This window comes from Siniperca chuatsi, linkage group LG11 (genome assembly GCF_020085105.1).
Source record: "Siniperca chuatsi isolate FFG_IHB_CAS linkage group LG11, ASM2008510v1, whole genome shotgun sequence".
Taxonomy (NCBI): Eukaryota; Metazoa; Chordata; class Actinopteri; order Centrarchiformes; family Sinipercidae; genus Siniperca; species Siniperca chuatsi.
In genome coordinates, this window is record NC_058052.1 from 21,452,815 (window position 1) to 21,473,827 (window position 21,013).

The window sequence follows — 21,013 nt, forward strand, 5'->3', positions numbered from 1 at the left end:
AACAGGATAATATATGGAAGCAACAAATGACCCTTTTCTGAGGAAGATATGTTACACACACACACACACACACGCAGACACCATGGACACCGTCCATCCACCGACCTCCTGTTACCTTCCGGAAGCAACTTCCTGTCCAGGATGCTGCAGGCATCTTTGGCATGTTTTACATACTTTCTTCAATTTGTTACTGTATTTCTGTGTCTGTGCAAGTGTGTGTGTGTGTGTAGGTGGGTGTGTGTGCGTGCATACACACATACGCATATGCATGCGTACAAGAGACTTTGTGTGTTGCTAATGGACACATTAAATTTCACACATCTGCTTCGGGCCATGCGCCTAATCTTACGCACATACAAATATAAAATGACATGTGAAAACACAAAGACATAAACACACAAACAGGAAGGAAAAGACACAAAAGTAAAAGACCTGTCAGTAAATGTTTCATGCAAAAACAAAATCTATGTATAATATGTATAATTAAAATTATATACCAGTAATAAAATCAACTGTTTCCCGGCATGGATCAATATTCCGATACAAAGTAAATAGTTGAGGACAGGTCAGGGCTGTATGGATTTGACCAGTGGCTTACCAAGCTTGCAAAACAGATTACCCTCCAGAGAATGAAGTGAAAGTTAAACAAAAACAACACTGGTGTAAATTAGTGAGGATCTGGGTCTGTGGCATGCACTGTGTGTGTGTGTGTGTGTGCGTGTGTGTGTGTGCGTGTGCAGTGCTCACTTGTATGATGATGATGACCATGATGATGGTGATGATGATTGGTTAATTGAAGGCAGCTTGCATGTGCAGTGTAGAGTGTATTTTCTCTCTTTCTCTGTGTGTGTGTGTGTGTGTGTGTGTGTGTGTGTGTGTGTGTGTGTGTGTGTGTGTTCACAGGTTGTAGTGCAAAGGGAGTGGCCTGCGGTGGCTGTGAGAGGCATGTAATGTGTTTAAATAGGGCAAAGTAGTGTTTGGAGAATTGGTAATTACTTACATCCCTCTCTGGCCATAGGGACACTGTCCAGAGCTTACCCCCTCCACCACACATACACTTATACACACACACAGAACATAATATGAAACCCAGTCTAACACTCAACACACAAATACACAGTCAGTGTCAGTGAGTCAGTCTGCCAATCAACAATCATCAACAGAAGCCAGCATAAGAAGTAGACAGAAGGCACAGGCTCGTATAGACAGTTTCAAGAAATGTGAAAGGCCACTTTCCCCCGCTTTACATGGCCCTGTGTTTCTCCCTGCAGGGCCAAAGCTCACCAAAGATGATCCCCATTGCCCTCCACTGGTTGGCTGTAGCACAACCTGGAACTCCTCCCACCACAATATAAACCACTGCAGCAATTTTGGGGGGAGGGATCATCTATAATTAATATTTGCAACAACTTATAGTTAAATATCTATTTTTTTCTCTACTGAGTTTAATGTATTTGTATCATTAGGAAAATGTTTGCATAAGGTTCAGAGTAATTAAGAGGGAATGTGTACATAATCCAGTTCCAGTTGGCTAGCAGCGTCATGGACGAAACTCTCAGAAACCATAAATACCGTTACATTACATTACAAGTCAATAGAAAGTCCACTTTGTCCTTTGTCCACTATTTTATACTCTGTCCTGAGTTAGGTCCACATAATCTTTAAATCCACTCTTAACTTAGCTACTGTATGAATATTGATCTTATTCCTCACCAATAGCAAGCAAACTTAAAAACTACAGACGTGTACAAACGATGTGGTAGTTTTTCACATTGATGATTTGATGGCTCTACCATTTTGCACAAATTGCGTGAAATGAACAGTGGCCACTGAATAATGCCGAACGAAAATAAACAGGAAGACAAACTTAGTTCTACATCACAATACTATTTTTACACAATTAAACAATGATATCAATAATTGCCTCTCCCTGGTCACACCAGAAAGTGGCACAGCAAAGTTCATCCACACATCTTTGCAAAATAGGTGGTGCTAAAAGCTTGGTGACATATTACTACTTTCAGGGAAATATGAACTACTGTAGCTGGAGAGCTAGCCGCTAACACACTAGCCAGCTGGGAACATGCAAGTGCTAGCCAGTCACAATAGCTTTTATAGTGGCTACCAGGACAATACATTGCCACAGTTTATTCAAGAAACATATTTGTACCACAGACTCCTGTCTGATAACTGTCTATAAACCATGCCTCTTTTGTGGAGCAGTTTATACCCTGACAGAAGATTGTTAAAATAAAGTGGATGGTGCAACAAAGCACTAACTAGCCATGATAGCTTCCTCTGTTTTGGACTATTTGGCTCTCCGTTCTCAAAGTTCAAACCTGAACTTGATGCGAAAGATTTGCATGGATTTACTTTTACCCCCTCTAACAAATGAATTCATTTCAAATTTCACTGTTTTAAATGCTAGTATGACCGGGCCTTTAGGGACTACTGCCAGTTTTGCACCACTAATTTGCACATAGTGTGCATGGACACGTCTTGTGCTTATTAGAAGAAAGTAGTAGTAAGTGTGCCATCACTCTATATGTGAACATGATGCAGGTTGTCATTATATGATTAAAATAAGGTGCATGATGGTGTTTGCACATTTTTAAATCACTTTGCAGCAGTTGTAACATTTTCACTCGACAGTTGAGACAAATTAACAAAGATTTAAATAATTAGGAATCCTTGTGCTTTTAAACAGATTCTGCTGGAGATATGTTTCATGCAGTTGCAAAATGCAATTAATTAATCAATATTATTAATTAATTAATATGTTATCAATCATGGTTAATCAAATAATTTTAGAAAATTAAGCTTTAAAGGACTTTAAACACTAAACTGTGCCTTGTCTTGTGCTAAAGGAACGGAAAAAATGTCCTGTTATAACTCAGCTATGTTAAAAGGTTTAGGCTATTTACTGTATATTCAAACAGAAGTATAATGTCTCTTTGACCATTTTCCTGCTTAATTTATCCAAAATTGTAAAAAACAAAAAAAAAAAACAGTACACTGACCTCAGAACTCATACAATCAACTGAGAGTGAAAGAATGTCTTTAATTCAGCAAAATAAACTGTGTGTTTGTGTGTGTGCGTGTGTGTTTTGGGTGAGAAGGTCACAGGTGGCGCCAAACTCGATTCCGGATTGAGTGTTTAACTTGACTTTCCACTGTCTCCCTTTTACCAGTTCTGGCACTTACTATAAGTGAGACATCGAGTCGTGACCACAATACCACATTCTGCGTAAGAGGACCTTTTTCTAACTCATAATATTGACTCTGATAATGTTTTCATCACTACGTGGCAACAGCAGATCAGATGAACAGCATTCTGCACAAGCCAAATACATGGCGGCTCCTGCGTGAGTGAAAGACAGAACGACTTATGTTGCTCTTACTTTTTTACCTCTGAATCAATAAAAGACGCTCTTTCAGTTTTTCCTGAGTTGAGAAGCATGTGTGTGCTGTTCGCTCATCAAGAAGCATGCACTTGCTCTGCTCTTAGAGGCCTATCATTTTGAGTGTTTCAAGAAAATGGACATGAAAATATACAGAATTGGCTGTAATTATATGTGAAGGTTTATTTAAGTTTGAGGGTAACGTGGAGAAAAAAGACAGACAGACAGAAATCCAGATGAGGGTCTTGTATATGTGTTGAGCAGAGTGAGTTAAGCCTGTGTGCGTGTGTGTGCCTGTCCATGCATGTGCGTCTGTATTTCACATTGTGGCTTGATGATGTTGTCTGGGCCAATCTGCCAGAGTGAATGGTTTGAATTTACTAGCCCACGACAGTCAAATTGTCCTAATCACTAAGTAAATAGATACTTCCCCAAGCTATCAGGGCACACACGCTGACAAAACTGCCTGCAAGGAGGAGGTTGAGGGGTGAAAAAAAGAGAAAACTTTCACTGTTAATTGTTGTTTTCCTTCTTATTCCAACCTATAAACACCCAGTGTAATTATTCATAAGTGCCACTTTGATTCGGGCAAATTTGTTTGAAAGAGGCTTAAGGTGTTTCGCTTGAGTTATTCCCTTACAGAGTTTGGGTTGTGCACTGAGGGTCTTTTGCTTGCAGCATTTTCAGTTAAATTGAAGCTGAGAGCCGGGGTTGGCTAGAATTACACACCTTGTGCCCCTTTCTGAATGACTTGCCTCTAATCTAACCCAATCTGGCTTTCTGCAAACCTTATGGTGCTATATTTCTTTACATGCGTTGGGCCTTAAGATAGGATAACAACTGATGAAGATAATCCACTCAAATGAATTAGATTTGTTAAAAAAAAATGCTTTCAGCTGAAGTGAATCCACCACCTCTTGTAAACATTTAATTAAAGTTTACAGTGGATTATGTCCTGAAATTTGAGTCTATCTTGATTTAAAAGGACAAACAAAGGCGCGCACTCATAACACAGGAAATTTGCTGGGATAAGCATGTGCAACAAGGCATTTATACCACATTATGTTGCTTTCCAAACACAAAACAAGTATAATTCAACAGTCAATCAATCTTGCAGAACCACCGTTTGTGGAGTTTTCAGATGGTTCATGTTTTGAAATTGAATTACTTAAAGACCCTACGCTGTGCCATATTTAAATATAAAACATTGTCAAGTAATTTACAGCATCCACACTCCCAAGTTTCTCCTGATGAAACAATCGAAATTATGTTGGCCGTTCATAAAACGTAACAACAGAAATATTGCATATGGTGTTGGAAATCAAGGCCTAGTCAGGTCACCAGTGATTTGAACATTAGAGTGTAGCTCAGGCCAAGTCAGCAACCCTACACCAGAGTATAAAGTGTCTGTCATGCCTGGTTTACACTGGACTCATGTCTGGAAGAGGAGAAGTGAGGATACTGTGACATACCTAATATTGTGGGGGGGGGCACCAAATACATTTGACACAGATCTGAGTTTGGTCAATTTCCATTTTGAAATTCTAAAAGGAAAATTCATGAGCTTTGGCTAAGAGGCCGTTTTCTGCCTTATTGCCTAAGTTGGAGGTGATACTCCATGTGTGATGAACAAAAAATGTCATTACATGGGGAAGTATGAGCTGCAGGACAGTTACATAAATCAGCTTTTAAAGTTTTACTGTACTGATGATTGATATATTACTGTAAAACTAAAGTGTGACTTGGCTAAATGGCTCACAAGAAGAATGTAAACTTAAAATAATAATAATATGTTTTGGCTTCCTATACTGTACATGATGGGCCGTTATTTGAGGACTCTCAAAGAAAAAAAAAATCAGTACAAGATCGTCTAGACACTTATGTATCAGATGTCCACATAACGTGGCTTATAGGAGCTCCCAGTCTTCTTAACATACCTAAACAGCAGCCACAAGCTTTACAGTCTCACATTAACGACAACACCAAATACCACAGCCTGTGTTTAAGCCATAAACTGTAAATGAGGCAGCTCAGAGTGTGTGTGCAACAGTAAGAGCTATACTAATAGCTTTTTAGCAGTTTGTAATAGAGACTGTTTTTTACTGCACGTGTACGAATGTGTGTGTCTATGTGTCTGTGTGAGAGTGTGTGTGTGTTTATGGGCTAATTAGGATTGGAGCTACACCAGAATTAGTTTTGTGGCATTCCCACAGCACAGCATATCCTGTTACAGCTCATATGCATAATTGGGGAAAATAAACATTCAGAGCTTCGGTTGGCTGTTATGAATCTTTCAACGCTTTCCTTGTTTTCCCCTCTTTCTCTACTCCCTCCTCTCTCCTCTTGTTTTGTCTATCTCACACACGAACACATTATCTTTCCTTCCTTCCAGTTTTCCAGTGGTAAAAAGGTGAGAGGTGGTGCCTGAACCGTTTCTATCACATCTACAGCAAAATCTGGCTCTGCATCAAGACACAAATACACAAACACAGACACACACATGTACACACACACACACAAAGAACACATTTGATTTTTAAAGGGCATCCATAAAAGTGAAGACAGAGTGAAGACAGAAAGCAGAGTGTCCATAAAGAAGTAATGGAGGATCAATTAAGAGGAGCCAGAGAAAATAAAATGTATTTTACAGCATCAGACCCTCACACACACACACACACACACACACACACTTTCCATTCATAGTTAAAGTTTGGAGGTAAGACCGCTATCTTCTAATTTTAGTGTACACGTCTGGTTTTTGGAGTAGTGAGCAGACTTACACACCTAAACTTGTCTAGAGCACCTCCTATGGCACTGGATGACTGACATTGTCCAAGCAAAAACACTAAGAGCTCTTCACATATTTGTGATAGACATAAAAATATAAATCATAAATCAATCATTGTTAGTGTAGGAATGTTGGTTACATCTTGCAGTTAAAATCTAAGAGTAAAAACAAACATTTTTCCTTCTCTGCCGTTCTGTTTCTCTCAGTTCTTCCTGAATGAGCACAGAGGCTTGTTTTTTCACACTGGCGCTCCAGAGCAGACACATGATGTCAGTCCCTCTATTTATTATGTTTATTTTGCTCTCTCTCTTCATAGCATACTGGAAATGTCAGCCTCAGTTTCCAGCTATGTGTCTCTTGGCTGGACATTAAAATACATGACAGCAAGGAGTCTATTTTTCCTCTGTGTGTGTGTGTGCATGTTACTGACAGATTTTTCTTTACACTTCATGCTGACATTGACATTAGCCATTTAGATCTGTGTGTATTTGTGTTTCTCCAGAATCATAGGCCATGCTCACTTGCCGCAGCTGACGTGTGTATTTGTTTGTGTATGTACGAATGTGTGTGTGTGTGTGTCTGCCGCCCTATTTACAAATCTCATAATGAGAAATTATTGAGTTGCAGCACTGAATTTTCTTTGCCGCAGTTAATTTATTTTTCTAGGTAACATGTCCATATTTTAAAACCGCCTATTGCTCGACAGATGAAATGAAATTTCAGAGCAAGTGAAAAGTTATCCTGCACTCTCATCTATCCACTCCTTAGAGTTGTGTTTACAAGGTTGATTTTAAAATGGCTGTGACCTGCGGGTGTTTATAAGGCAAGTTTAGCTTGTGAACATCTCAGAAGTCACTGAAACAGACTCGCTACAGGGGAAGAAATTAGTTCCAGAGAGAAGGGGGGAAGAGAGGGAGGAAGGGAAAGGGTAAGATAGTGAGAGAGGAGGGCAATGGAGAGATGAGGAGGAATGGATAAATATAGATTTGTAGTAAAGCAGAAAGACAATACTCCCCTTCCCCTTTTGGTGTTATTTAGCACACACAAAACCCCTGCAAAATATAATATAACCTGAAATTAAAATGTGTGTCGACACACAAATATGCATGCCTGTGTATTAGGCTGCACATGTATGTGTCTGCATGTGAATGTGTGTGTGCTGGGGATGCTTGTGTGAGGCATGCAGACTTCCAGATTTCTGGGTGGACAGAGAGCAGATGTTAACAACGTGCTAAATGACTGACTTATTGATAATCAGCCTCCCATTAAATGTATTGGGGTTTACATGCGTGTGCAGTTAAAACCCGAGAGGTACATGCTAGTAGCCATGTCTGAGCGTAGGGGATTATTTCTCTTCAGTTGTGCACACACACACACATACACACACACTCATGCCTTCTTACCCATTAATGTCTTACAGTATGCCCCTAAATGTTCTAAGGTTGAGTCCAGATCAAAGAAAACTTGGTATGCTAGCTTATTAAAACATACAAAAAGTCCTTATCTTATGCTTTTTTTAAAGTAGATGTTAAAAAGATTATAAATGAATTATGCATGCTAGAGTTTAAAAAAACAATTAATCTAAATACATCTTAATTTAAATTGAAAATATGAAACATTATCACATTATCTTGTAAAGAATATGCCAACATGCTTTCAAAATGTATTCTTTTATACTGTGTTAAATTTTTATTTGCCTAAGATGTGGGGGTATATACATGTATGTTTTCCACTTGGTCTGATTGTGTCAAGCAGGATAAGTCCATCTCAGAGAGAGAATGAATTGGATGGATTTGAAGTAGTTAATTTGAGCCAAGGTCACGTAAACACTGCCTGATAGAATGGATTTGATTTCCATCAAATTCACCAGGGACAGATACACTTAACTCTACCTACACACACAACCACTCACACACTTTAACACAGACATACAAACACAGAAGCACCTGTAAAAGCTGAGCATTATAGTATAGTGATTATTTATTTCCACAGAGAGTTGTGGAGAGTAAAGAAAGAAAGAAAGAAAAAACTCCAATGAATATACACACACACACACACACACACACCGTTTTGTTCAACAGCTGCACTTCCTCATGGCTCCAACTCAGCACATTTCCATCAACCACCTCTGCCAGACCACAACACCCTCCAACAACAGCCCACTTCAACACACACACACACACACACACACACACACACACACACACACAGAGCTGAGTGCATTAGCTGTGTAGATTAATGAAAATGTCTCGCTGAACAAGGAAGAGAATACCTTGTACTGTGAAATTGCTTGCAGACTGTTGTGTGTGTGTGTATGTGTGTGTGTCAGAGGCGAGAACAGCATGTTTCATCTCAAACCTTGTTTTTTTACTGCTACTACTACTACTACTACTACTACTACAACTACAACTACTGCTCTCTCTCTTTCCTTGTCTCTCCCTCCATCATTCATTTACACTTGTCAAGAGGTAGCCATTAAGCCCAAAACCCTGCGACGAAATTCTATTACAAAACCATTTGTATTCCTGAAAGAAAAATAAATCCAGTGTTCCCTCTGACTGCATTAGGGCCGCGGTTTGGTGATTTGTTTAGGTTGATAACACTCACGGCCCACCAGCCACTCAAACACTGATGTGACTGGAAAATAACTAGACCTTCTTTCTGTCTTCCTTGCTTTCTTTCATTCTTAGGGGCCATAGAAGGGCCCTTGTCTGAATGTTAACCAGCTGGCTGTAACATAAAGTCATACTTTATTTGACTTCGATTAGGAGAACAAGACATCTAATGAAGGCTGTTTATGCACTGTGGGTCTATATGTCTGTGGAAGAGAGAAAGAAAGAACTGGTGGGGGACTGGTCTCAATAAAGCAGTTAGATTTGCTCAAAGCTCTCGTAAAAGCAAGTGGGCCCAATCAAATCGACCAGGAGGGAGAGGGCTAACAGGGCAGATCGTGTCTCAAAAGTGTCCTACTGACTGTTTGCACTTACATGCTAATATGTGTAGATTTTTGTTCTGTGTGTGCGGGTGCTTGTGCGTCTATCGTCCTGGAATGAGAAATTCACTGGAGTGTTCCTCCATTTAGCGTTTCACCCCAGAGCTACAAATTCTTCCATCCCCTGTTCAAAAACTTGAGCCTGATTTCCAGACTATTTGTCTGGCTGTTTCATGGTCGCAGTGATTTCATGACAGTATCCATACGCAGGCGCGGGTGGATTGGGGTTTTATCTTCCTGACATAGTAGCAATTGTACAATGTGATGGCCTTGGAAAAGTAATGGCTATTCACATCGAGCTGCCAAAATGAAACCCAACTCTAGATGACTGGGAGAATGTTCCCACATCTCTTGTTAAATTGTCTCTGTCTGCTCATTCATTTTGTGCAATTGTTTTTTTCTTTCTTTTTTTTCCTCCTCTCTTTCTGTCTTTCCTTCTTTTATTCCTTCTTTCTTTTTGTTCTTGGCTCTCTCTCTATCTCTCCGTTGGGCTTTGTTTGAAGTCTGCTTTAGGCCAGTAAAGAGACCCCCCCGTCCTTTCCATGGCAGTATAAATGACAGCTAGTGAAACACGATACACTAGCCCACCATTAAAAAAAAAAGCCATGATAGCCATGCCGCTCGCTCTGTTAATCAAATTCGCCGTAATTGTCATCTGAAGATTTTAAAGGATGCAGAGGGGAAACCATAAGATGAACCTCTGAACCTGTAGCCCTGGGGTCAGCATGTGTGTGTGAGTCTTCAGGGATCGTCTGAGAGTTTGTGTATGGTCATGCTGAGTTAAGGAGCTGTGTCTGAGTTCTGGATGGAGAGTCTCCTAAGGGATCCTATCGTCCACCCACTCTTTGTCTCAGTCTGTCTGTTTCTGTGTCTCCCCATGTTAAATCCTCCCACCCTTTCTGTCTGTTTTTACTTTTTCTTGCCCTCATCCTTTGAGTCTCTCCGTCATTGGCCTCATTTTCAACTGTGGTTAAAAATCAAATTTTACCACAACAGTTCTAAGACTGTCTCATGTTTTGAGCAATTTTTAAGACCAATAAGTGACACAATAAAATAAGTCACACTTTGTCGCAAAGGCTAATATCTCTGATTAAAAGAAGAGAAGAGAAAAGCTTAGGAAAGGGTCAGGGAGGACAGCTTCTCTCATGCTAGTTGTTTTATTTATATTTATCTCATCTATTTTTCCTGCACGTTTTTGGTCCAGCAAAGACAGACAAAAAAGCACTAACAAAAAAAATTTGACAAATTGTTACAGTACATATACTTAATTTGTATATAATTACAGTAATATAATGTACAATGTACATCATACAATGTAAATGACATACAGTATAACATATTTCTTTATTAACTTATTTTGTCAGCAAAAGTGTCAGGATCACATATTTCAGTGTCTGCTCAGGTTTTAGATATCTCATTTAGAATAAAACTCCAGATTTTGACACCACACCATTGCACACTTTGGATCATTTCTCATTTCTCAGCTCAACCACGATCCCAAACCAACATGTGGCTCTTCGATCAACTAAGGTCTGACTGGCTCAATAGTGGAGTGGGAGGTGGTGTATCCTCTATGAGCGATTCAGAGCCATTCTGAAGGGCTCTAAATAACAACAACTACTTGTTTGTTTTGCAACACACCCAATGTGTCAATCCTGTGTTGTAACTGATAATGTGTCAGTTCTAATTAACCAGAACTGAGAACACCTGCTGTTCTCACTTCTGATGCCGCTTGATGAGTAATGATGATCTGCGAGTGTTTTGACACTGAAAACAATGCTGAATTGTCCCCTGTGAGTCTAACTGGGAAATGTGAGCACACATTAGTCTGCTGTTTTTATAATACACAATGAAGAGTCAAGGAACGAATTAGACAAAGAAAATGACAACCAATCAAGGATATGAAACACATGACGGTGCCAATAAATGACATGTGGTTATGCTCTTTTTGTGCCACCAGGAATCCACCCAGTGAATTAAGTCGAAAGAGCTGACTCCCATTGGACAACCTGCATGACTTCACATCACTCAGCGAGCGTTTCACAGGGTAACAGACCATATTACAGCACCGGGCAAATATGCACTTTATCGCCTACTCAAGTCTTTGATTTCCCTTTCTGCTCCATTTGGATTGACATAAATTGTGCAATATGGTAGTCTTGATTTCTGCTCCAGGCAGACAGGCAGCTGGCTGGAGGGGATGAAAGACAGAGAGAGGAGTGTGGGGTCGGTTAACTGCAGAAATTCAATTCTGTTCATCCCAAATTAAGCACTTGAATCATGACTGCGTTTATGTGTGTGTACGTGCATGTCGATTCACACCCATGCGCTACTGACCACACGTTTAACAAGGCGTTCCAGTGATCCTGCAGGCACACGTGTTTACCCAAAGTCCTGACCTCCTTGCACTGACACTTTCCCTGCTGATATAAATACCACACACACACACACACACACGACACCAACGATGCAGGTAACTTAATCCTCATTGTCCTCCATTTTCTCCATTGGCTGACACCTGTCAGATGTCCTTGCTCTCAACCAATCAGATTCCACGTCCTTAATGATACAAAGGATATTTTTATACCAAGCACTTGTTGTTGAGAGGCCTTCTGTAAAAATTGTGTTAGGGTGGGAGAGGGATCATATTGGGTTGCAATGTATGCATGTGTGTATGCCTGTGTGTACGCCTGTGTGTACGCCTGTGTGTGTGGTTTGAAACTGGATAGGTCAGAGAAGCCTGTGCTAATATGTCCTAAAGAATGCTTATGACGAGGTGCTAACTCGCAGTGATTGCAACTGCTGGTGGAAAGAGAGAGAGCGAGAGAGATGGCTGTGGAAAGGTCCCATCATGCTTCATGTTGACAGGACATTTGTCAAATTGGAATGATGCAATTGCCCAGAGTCTCCTGTCACGTTGCATGTCTTCAGTTACCCTGATATACAGTATTTCTTGATCGAAAAATTGGTTCAAACATTTTGACAGCCTGAGATTCACATGATTCAGGAAATGTACTTTGTGGACCTTCACATATTAATCTGTTGAATATATGGATTTACAAAATTCTACTACTGCCAATTTGTCCTAATGTGACTGCTGGTGAAAACTCAAAAACAAAACTGATCCTCAAAGGTCAAGTCACGTTCACTATTCAGTGTTTCCAGTGTAGCACTGAAAGTCCGTCTTCTACAAGTCCTAAATTGTTTTTCTTGACAGGTTGAACTTGACGTCTGCATGATATAAACAATTTTGTGCTTATATATACTTTGTTCTTTGACATGTTAGCCATTTGCCTGATGAAGGCAGGGTTGAACTTTGGGTCTATCTTAATTCTCACACTTGCAGTCTTGAGCACTTAATGCCGAGATTCCACCGGACACAGCTATATAACTTCTGCATTTTGTTCAGTCCTCCAAGCGGCTTCATACCCCACTGGGAGCGTTTTAGAAGCAGAGCGGTTTGCCTGCCCAACATTGTTGACTTTATTTGGTCCTTTTTCCTTGACTTTTGTGCTTCTACCATGGGTAAGTAGGCTACCTAGTTAAATTGTTTCTATTTTTGTCTGTTTTAGTTGTGATTTTTGTTGATATACAACCGGGAGTGTGCACAGGGTGTTTTATTTTGAAAATTGACCTCTAGCATATGCCGTTTCTGTGTCTGACTTCCTGCCTGGTTCATCTGCTCTGTGCAGCTTGATGCGGTGTCCGTCAAAAATAGATTTGCCACGTATTCACCGCGGAGCAGGGCTGAGAGTCGCTTTTGGGACACTTCTGAAACACAGCATATGTTGTTGCACTATGGCAGTTACCAAGTCACAGAAGCAGGCACTTGACTACTCACAAACACCTTTGAAAGTTTCTCCAACAATTATCCACTGCATTGCACTTCTATACTAACTTCTATGGCACCTACATTACCCACAATGCAACTCGACTGCCAATAGTTCAGTTGGAATTTTGGGTGAGTTATGCTTGTAGCGGCTAATGTAGCCTCGAGCCGCTGTAGCCAGGCTACAGACTGGTCTGGTAATTCACTTCTTTCTAACTCCACACTAGGGCTGGGTATCATTTAAAAAAAATACGATACCAGTACTAATACCAGTACCCTTAAAGTGATACTGATATGATTCCCCCTACTTCATTCGATAACCATCATGTGAATGGAAGCATTCAGTTCCATAAAGTGCCACCACTCCCCCCCATCCAAATGATTTTTACACAAATACATTTTGAAAGATAATGAGATAAGTGTAGAGAGCCAGAACAACAGACCAGCCTTGTTAATCAGAGGGTTGAATAATGGGAAACATTAATTCTGAAGGACTGTAGGTTAACAGTTTGAGTCAAGCATAGAGGTTTGTATTAGGCTAGTGTCTAGTGTAGCTCTAGTGTCTGTTTTACAAACGAACCGCAAAAAACAAACAAAGACAAAGCCAGCGGCGCTGCTGATACAGCGGATTGTGAGTTGTAATTTCTCCAGAAAACACACTGATCTCTTCAGCTGTCGCAGTCGATACCGGCAGCTCGCCCTGCGGACACCCGGCCTGTCTGCTCTGACTAGCCCAGAGACACTCCAGCAGCGAAGCAGGCACCAAAGTGACCGCAAGAGGACTAGCAAGCTGAACTGCCAACTCCGTCAAATACAGCACGCTCGACTTCACCGCCACATGTATGTAGCTGCTAGCTGCGGTAGTGGGCCAATCATATGTCGCATCAAATCGAAGTACGCTTGTGGTGATTGGCTGCGAGCAAAACCATGAAAATAGTCTCTTTTTAACTTCAATACCTTAAAAGGTATCAAGTACCGAAACCCAGCCCTACTCCACACCCCCAGATCTTTTTCATTTTTAAACTTGTAGTCTTCAGCCCTAACCGACACTGACTCAAGTGACATCACTTGAGACATTTATCAGACCTCACGCAACTCCGTCTGGAGAAACAAAAGGCTTAATAAATCTTTTTTCACATATGCAGTAGGACTCCCCAAGACCTGTAAACAGACTTTGATGTGAAAAATCTGTGGAGTTCCCCTTTAACACATACAGTATGCTGACCCTATACAGGCAGGTTACATAGTGAAAACATACTCTGGCATTCTGTAGCTGTGCAGCAGATTATAATTAATATTATTAGGTGCTTCGCAGCTGTAAAATTGTTTTAAAACCTCCCAGCTCATCAACTAGTGTGTGCTGGGAATGTATCCACTCTCACTAATCTCACTGATGGGTTAACACACTCTGAAAGGCTCCTTACAGTGCTGGTAATTGAGGAAAAACCTTCATAGCAGAACTGCCATCACTGTGTTAACCGCATGGAAATGTGTGTGTACAGTATGTCTCTGTGCATTTGCCTGTGTGTGTGTGTGTGTGTGTGTGTATGGCCAGCCAGCATGCAGACCGACCTGTGTATTAAGAGTGGAATTTATGTAAAAGTTCTCATATTCAGCAGACATTTCCTTTTGATGTTCAAGATCACTGTTTCTATGCAACAAAAATTTTTAACTCTGGTGAGCGAAACGGGCGGGGGGGGATTGGTAATTTCTTCGTGGTGCTGCTCATCATAACCACACCTCATGTCCTCATTCTCTCTCTCTCTCCTAACCACTCATGTTTTGATACTATTTTCCTCGCTCTTTCATAATTGTTAAACATTATGCATTATTATTATGCTTACTTCATTCATTGTTAGGGTCAAGTCTGTTTGTGTATTTAAGCATATCCCTGCTCTGTTGGCATACTTAGATAAATGGCTACACACACAAAGACACACAATATTTATTATGGTCCTGGGGTAAGGAATTCAAGAAAGAATAGTGTCTTTGCATTCTCATTCACATTTATTGACAGAGCTAATGGAATCATGTTAATGTCAGTGCATGTTTGCTTGTTTTACTTTTTAATGTGTTTGTTTTTTACATGCCTGTTAAGTGTCTGCTGCTCACTGTGTGCTTGTTTGCATTTATGTATGTAAGAACATGTCTTTCTCCGTCTGCATTTCATTGTGAGTGAGCGTACATGCATTCATGCGTGTGTCTGTGTTTATCGATATAGCTAATGGATTTTCTGCTGGCCCAAAGTTTGTTTGCTCAGTAACCCAATATGGCAGTCAGTTTATAAGGCAAGCCTTCAGAATAGAAGCATGACTCATGACTCTGTCTGACACAACCGTCAATGACCTGACACCCATATCAGGTAGCAGGAAGAGAGAGGGAGGGAGAAAGAGGAGGAATTGAGATGATCAATAGACCATCAAGGCAAGATGACATTTTGACCTGAAGAGTGTGAAAAGAAAAGTTTGAATGTTTGAATGGAAGAAAGAAAGGCAGGAAAATGAAGCAAGGCGGAATGACGACACACAAAGAGAAAGAATGGGAAGGAAAAAGAGGGACGTATACCAGCAGTATATTTTTCTCAACCCTAAAAATCAGAATACATTTCAGTGGAGGGAGGGTGAAGGTCCTTCACATGTCAACATTCACACAAACAAAACTTCTATGATTTAGTATGATCAGCAGACATACAGATAAGCAGGCTGGCTGCAGACAAAGCGTTACTCACATAAGACAGGTAGTCAGGCTGTCTCATAGAAATGAGACTTCAAATACAGAGCATAGGATTTCCTCTCTTTCTCTCAACGAGTTGACTCAACATCTTCCCGTCTACCTTAAGGTCCTTCTCTTCCTTCTCATTCTCTACCCTTACCACATGAAAGGAGATTGTAAGGCACTTCTAACTCAAGAAAGGGATTTGAGTTGAGCCCTGTATAAAATGCTGTATGTCTAATGGTGACTGGGAGTTTGAAAAGAGCAATTGTGACACTGCAAAGAGTGACTGAGATGAAAACATGGCTGCCGAACAGCATCTGGATATGTACGCAGGGAAACGGCTATGAAGTGAGATTACACTGAGCTTTATGGAGGGATATATACATTAGATATCCATGCATTGACTGCTCATGTAAACATCAATATAAATGAAGACAGACTTTAAAGCAGTTGGACACTTCTGGAATAATTCAGGTAATGGTAAGGCAGTGTAGAAAAAGAGTCACAGCACGATGTTATATATTCATTTCCCAGTGGTCAATAGCTTGATATTGTATATATAAGGGTCTCAAGCAATGTAATAATTGATCCTTCTTAGTTACTGTTGATGCAGTTTACGGTGGCAGGTTTACCACTCAAAATTCTTAGTAATCTTTGAAAAATGAGTTTTCAATTTCTCACAAAGGTAAACAAAAGCAGGACTCTGATTACTAGCCGATCATTGTTTTGTCGGGTAAAAATGCCTGTCACTAGCAGATTTTATCAGCTGTAGTCAGCTAACGTAATTAGCCAACAGTATCTCAGCGAGGTGGTTGATAACTGTGTCTGCAGCTGAATTTTTAATGTTTCCAGCTTTCAACGAAAAACCTGTAAAAGGATCTTAAATATGCACGTGATGACTACATTCACGGTATAATGCTAAAAGACTGAGGCTAAAGCTACATATGCCAGGCCTCTGCAGTTGATGATCCACGTAGAAGGAACAGCATTGTTGTTGTATTGCAGCTAGAGCCAGTTAGCCCTAGTATTATTATAGTACTGTAGAATTATAATATTATAAATAAAATATAATTTAATATTATTCATCATAACATAACCTTGTTAGGATGTTTACTAATATACTTGGAAAAGCAACACAGAGGTTCAATTTATGCTTTATCATTTGTGTACTCAAACACTATATACTTTTACAAGAGAAAAGCCTTTGAGGATGAGAACTAAACCAATGAGTCAAGACAAATGTAGCAATATCTTGGGTAATGAGTTTGGCTTGAGTTACTGGAGTGTAAACTTCCCCCTGTCCAGTAAAGAGCAGGACAGAACCACAATCATTACTCTAAACTCAAATACTGTATATTAGTATCCAGGACTGGCTCCCCTGCAGTGGATGTTCCACTCTTAAATGGGGATTTTTTGTAACCTGTAAACCCACAAAATAATCAAGCTAGGTAATGATGCGCTCCTTGGCTTTGAAAGTAATGCTCGGTTACTACTGTAGCTAGTAAGCTAGTTGGCTATGCTAACATTTGCAGCTTATATTTGAGCTGACAAACGCAATCCATTCCGTAATCCATTCCTTACAATTTTTCTCTTGTGTTTTTGTTTTGGAAAGGCTAAAAAAAGATACCACCCTACAAAGTCTTCATAAACAGAATATCATTCTTTTTACAGCTCCATGCACACAGCTTCAGCATGTTAAGAAATTCAAAATTCGACAGACCTGGTTACAGTTGCGCTGTACAGGGGATGGGGTTCATGGTGAATTGACTAAGAGAAGATTTGTTAATACACACTGCTATTAAAATGTAAGATCCCTAACAGGAAAGATTCCATATCAAGGCCAAGTGAAATCAGCTAGGTTGAGAGGACCATTAACATGTTTTGTGAATATATATGCATTATACTGTACATGGATGCATTATATGAATGCATAGCCCAGTTATGATAACATCTATTAGCAAGAAAATATTTAATGTTTTGAAGTAAAAGATAAAAGGTAAACAGAGGGGAGGAAGACAGCAGACTTGTGTAGCTCTGAGTGAAGCATACATATCAACGGTCTAGGTGGTCTGGCCTGAGCCATGACACATCACACAATGATTAGTTTTAACATTTCACACCTCTATTCCCCCATGTTTCTCTCTGTCTCTGTCTCACTCTGTCCTTCTCCCTTCGCCTGCGCCAGCTCCAACTGTCCCCCAGCATTGTTCTGAGAAAAAAACTGAGGATGGATCATCTTACCTTTTCAGGAAGGCAGAAAAAAACAGGCAGAACCTAAAACTCCCTAAAAACACAGGGGAGAAAAGGGGGAAGTGACAGTTGTGGCATAAGGAGGGAGGGAGGGAGGAGATGGGTGAGTGGGATGGCTGGAGGGCTTTGATAAAGGGAGGTTGGAGGAGGAAAGCAGCAAACATAGTCTCTTTGAGATTGATTACAATTCTCTGATAAGCAACAATTGCCACCAAATTGTACTTAATGCAGACAGGTAAATACTGTTAAATACTAGAACAAGAACACATTTTTTTAACCCTACACAATATTATATTAATGATTTCTCAGATTACACTCTTCCTGTCAGTCACTCACACTGGAATATCAGTGACCTGTTTGTACACCACAAATACTGGACATTTTCAAATTACTTGATGATCTCAGTAAATGTTGTTGCACTGCTTTGGAAGTCACTTTACAAGTTACTTGGTGTCCCGGTGGTCTTGTACTCTAAGGCGCATACCATATAATCTCATTGTCACCTGGCATTCTGGCTGGGAACCTTTGCTGAATGTCACCCCTCTTACATTCGCCCTACTTTTCCTGTCTGCCTTTACTGTCAACTTTCAAATAAAGGCAAAAATGCCCAGAAAAGAATCTTAAAGGTTTTCATCCAAAATTAGATTTAACCTGTGAAAACTGTAACCTCTTGGGCTTTAAGCATGAAATTATTTATATTCGCTTAAAGTTGTATTTGCAAAAAAAGACACCATCATTTCTTCATATATTTATAAAACACTGCATAACCCATGTTCTATTGTCTTCTGCTTAGTGCTCTGGTCAACACTTTCATTATTTGTGACAATCATTATTTTGATTTCACTATTCTGTCACTGACATCTTAAAAGTTACAGGTTTATTTGTTTTAGAAACAAAATATGCCAAAATATGTGCTTTGGGTATTCACAGGTCCCAAAAATGCAAGCAAATGGAAGCAATATTACAACACCTAAATATTAGTCCTATAATTCAAACTAGGGAAATTATAGCTCCACATTATAGATAAAACACATTACAGCCTCAATGTTTTGCAGTACCATCTTTCCATTTTTTTAATCTGCATCCATATCTTCCTTAAAGTACATGTGTATATCCATAAGACCAACCAAGTTATATTGGTTTCCCATCTTGAGGCTGAAAATTTCTTCTGGATTTTTTAAAATGCAGTATCACCACATGCTTAGGATATATTTTAGAGTGCTTATGATATTCAAATTAACCATTTAAGAGGTCTAGAGTTCTTCGTTGTCCACTAACTGTATGTTTTTGATGAAGAGTGCCAAAATAAGAGTTCAATCCCTGTTTCGCCCTGCCTGTGAGCAAAGCACTATCTCAGGGGGACTTTACAGAAAGTTGAGACTTCTCTCTCTCTCTCTCTCTCTCACACACACACACACACACACACACACACACACACACACACACACACACACACACACACACACACACACACAGGGTGGATGTTATCGTTGTGATCAGGTATATACGAGAAAAACGACACACACAGACTCACTTGCCCTCTAGATAAGGAGGTACAAGTTTCCAACTTTCTTCTGCAGCCATATCCTGTTACTAATACTCTGCCCATGGGCATGCACGCCTACACACACACACACACACACACACAGCCCTGGGACACAGGAACATCAACTTCCACTGTGGGCCTCCATTTCTCACCCTTTTGCTGTCTTTCACCTCTCTATCACCTCTTAGCTCACACTATGACCTTTTCACACCTGTTCACTTACAACTGCTCAGCAAAGACACATGCATACGGTGTGAGAATTAATTGCTCATAAAAAGTGTATAAGGCACAGCATCGAGTCTCAAGACATTCTACATTTTACACCGATAAATAAACACACAGAGAAAAACATACAATAGTCACGTCGGAGAGAAGAAGCAGAGAAGATGCAGTAGACACGATGTGATTAAACTGGAGCTTTTCTGGAGCACTGACTCACATCTATGCTGGTAAATAGGACAGTGATATATCTTGATGAGTCGACGCACGTCAACGCCAACATGCCGCCAATGTGTCGACTGAGATACAGTAGAAGACAATAGGCACTGTTGTTTTGACACACATTATGTGTCACCGGTGTGTGTTGCTCTTAACATCTAAAATCTGTAAGGTGTTCAAACACCACATTATGCAGAAATATTTAATACAGGAAGAATACAAAAACAAAAACTGGGGAAACGTTACAAAGACACACTTCAATTAGTGGTTCTAGGTTCAACCCATACACAGTAATATCCAGCCTGTCACACTGTTATTAAATATTTAATTACTATAGCAAACTCTAGGGTAGAAACCTTTCTACATGAGTTAATGTGAGGTTAGGCACAAATAATTGAGTATTTTTCTTTCCCACACACCTTCCTTGAGGCTGCATTTGCCCCTTTGACTCTAATAAATCCAAACGATAAACATATGACTGATTTACAGCCAACACATAAAGGTGCAACAAGATTAGCAGCTTTGCAACATGACGCTAAACTGTGGGCAGATGCTTCTCCTTATGTATCACTCTTGTCTTTCTGTCTCTATGTTAGTATAACAGTGTTTCACTGTGCACTGTGTTGTGTTGATTCTTATGTGGTAAGAGAGACAAGCCGGCAGGCTGACAGATACTAACAGGTATAGGCAGACAGATGTAGTAGAATGAAACTGCAAGTGACAGTGAAGAGAGTGCAGGAGAGCACACTTTGGGTTACAAATGTCAGGAGATTTAGGGCACTTCTCTACTCTGGAACAGGTGTGACTCACTTCCTCAAGGCCAGGTCCAAAGGTCGCAAACTGAAATACAAGGTCATGGCAGGGATAAGTGAATTTGGCTCTGAAACCTTATATTTCCTTACTTCTGTGACACCTGTATCACTTCCATCTTCCTGCCCACTTCAACTGTCTGTCTGCTTGCCTTTTAGCAGGCATGTTGAATTCACAAATAGTATAAATTAACCTATTGTTCCATTATTAAGTTCCTGTATTGGTCCGTTGCATTGCAGAGCTA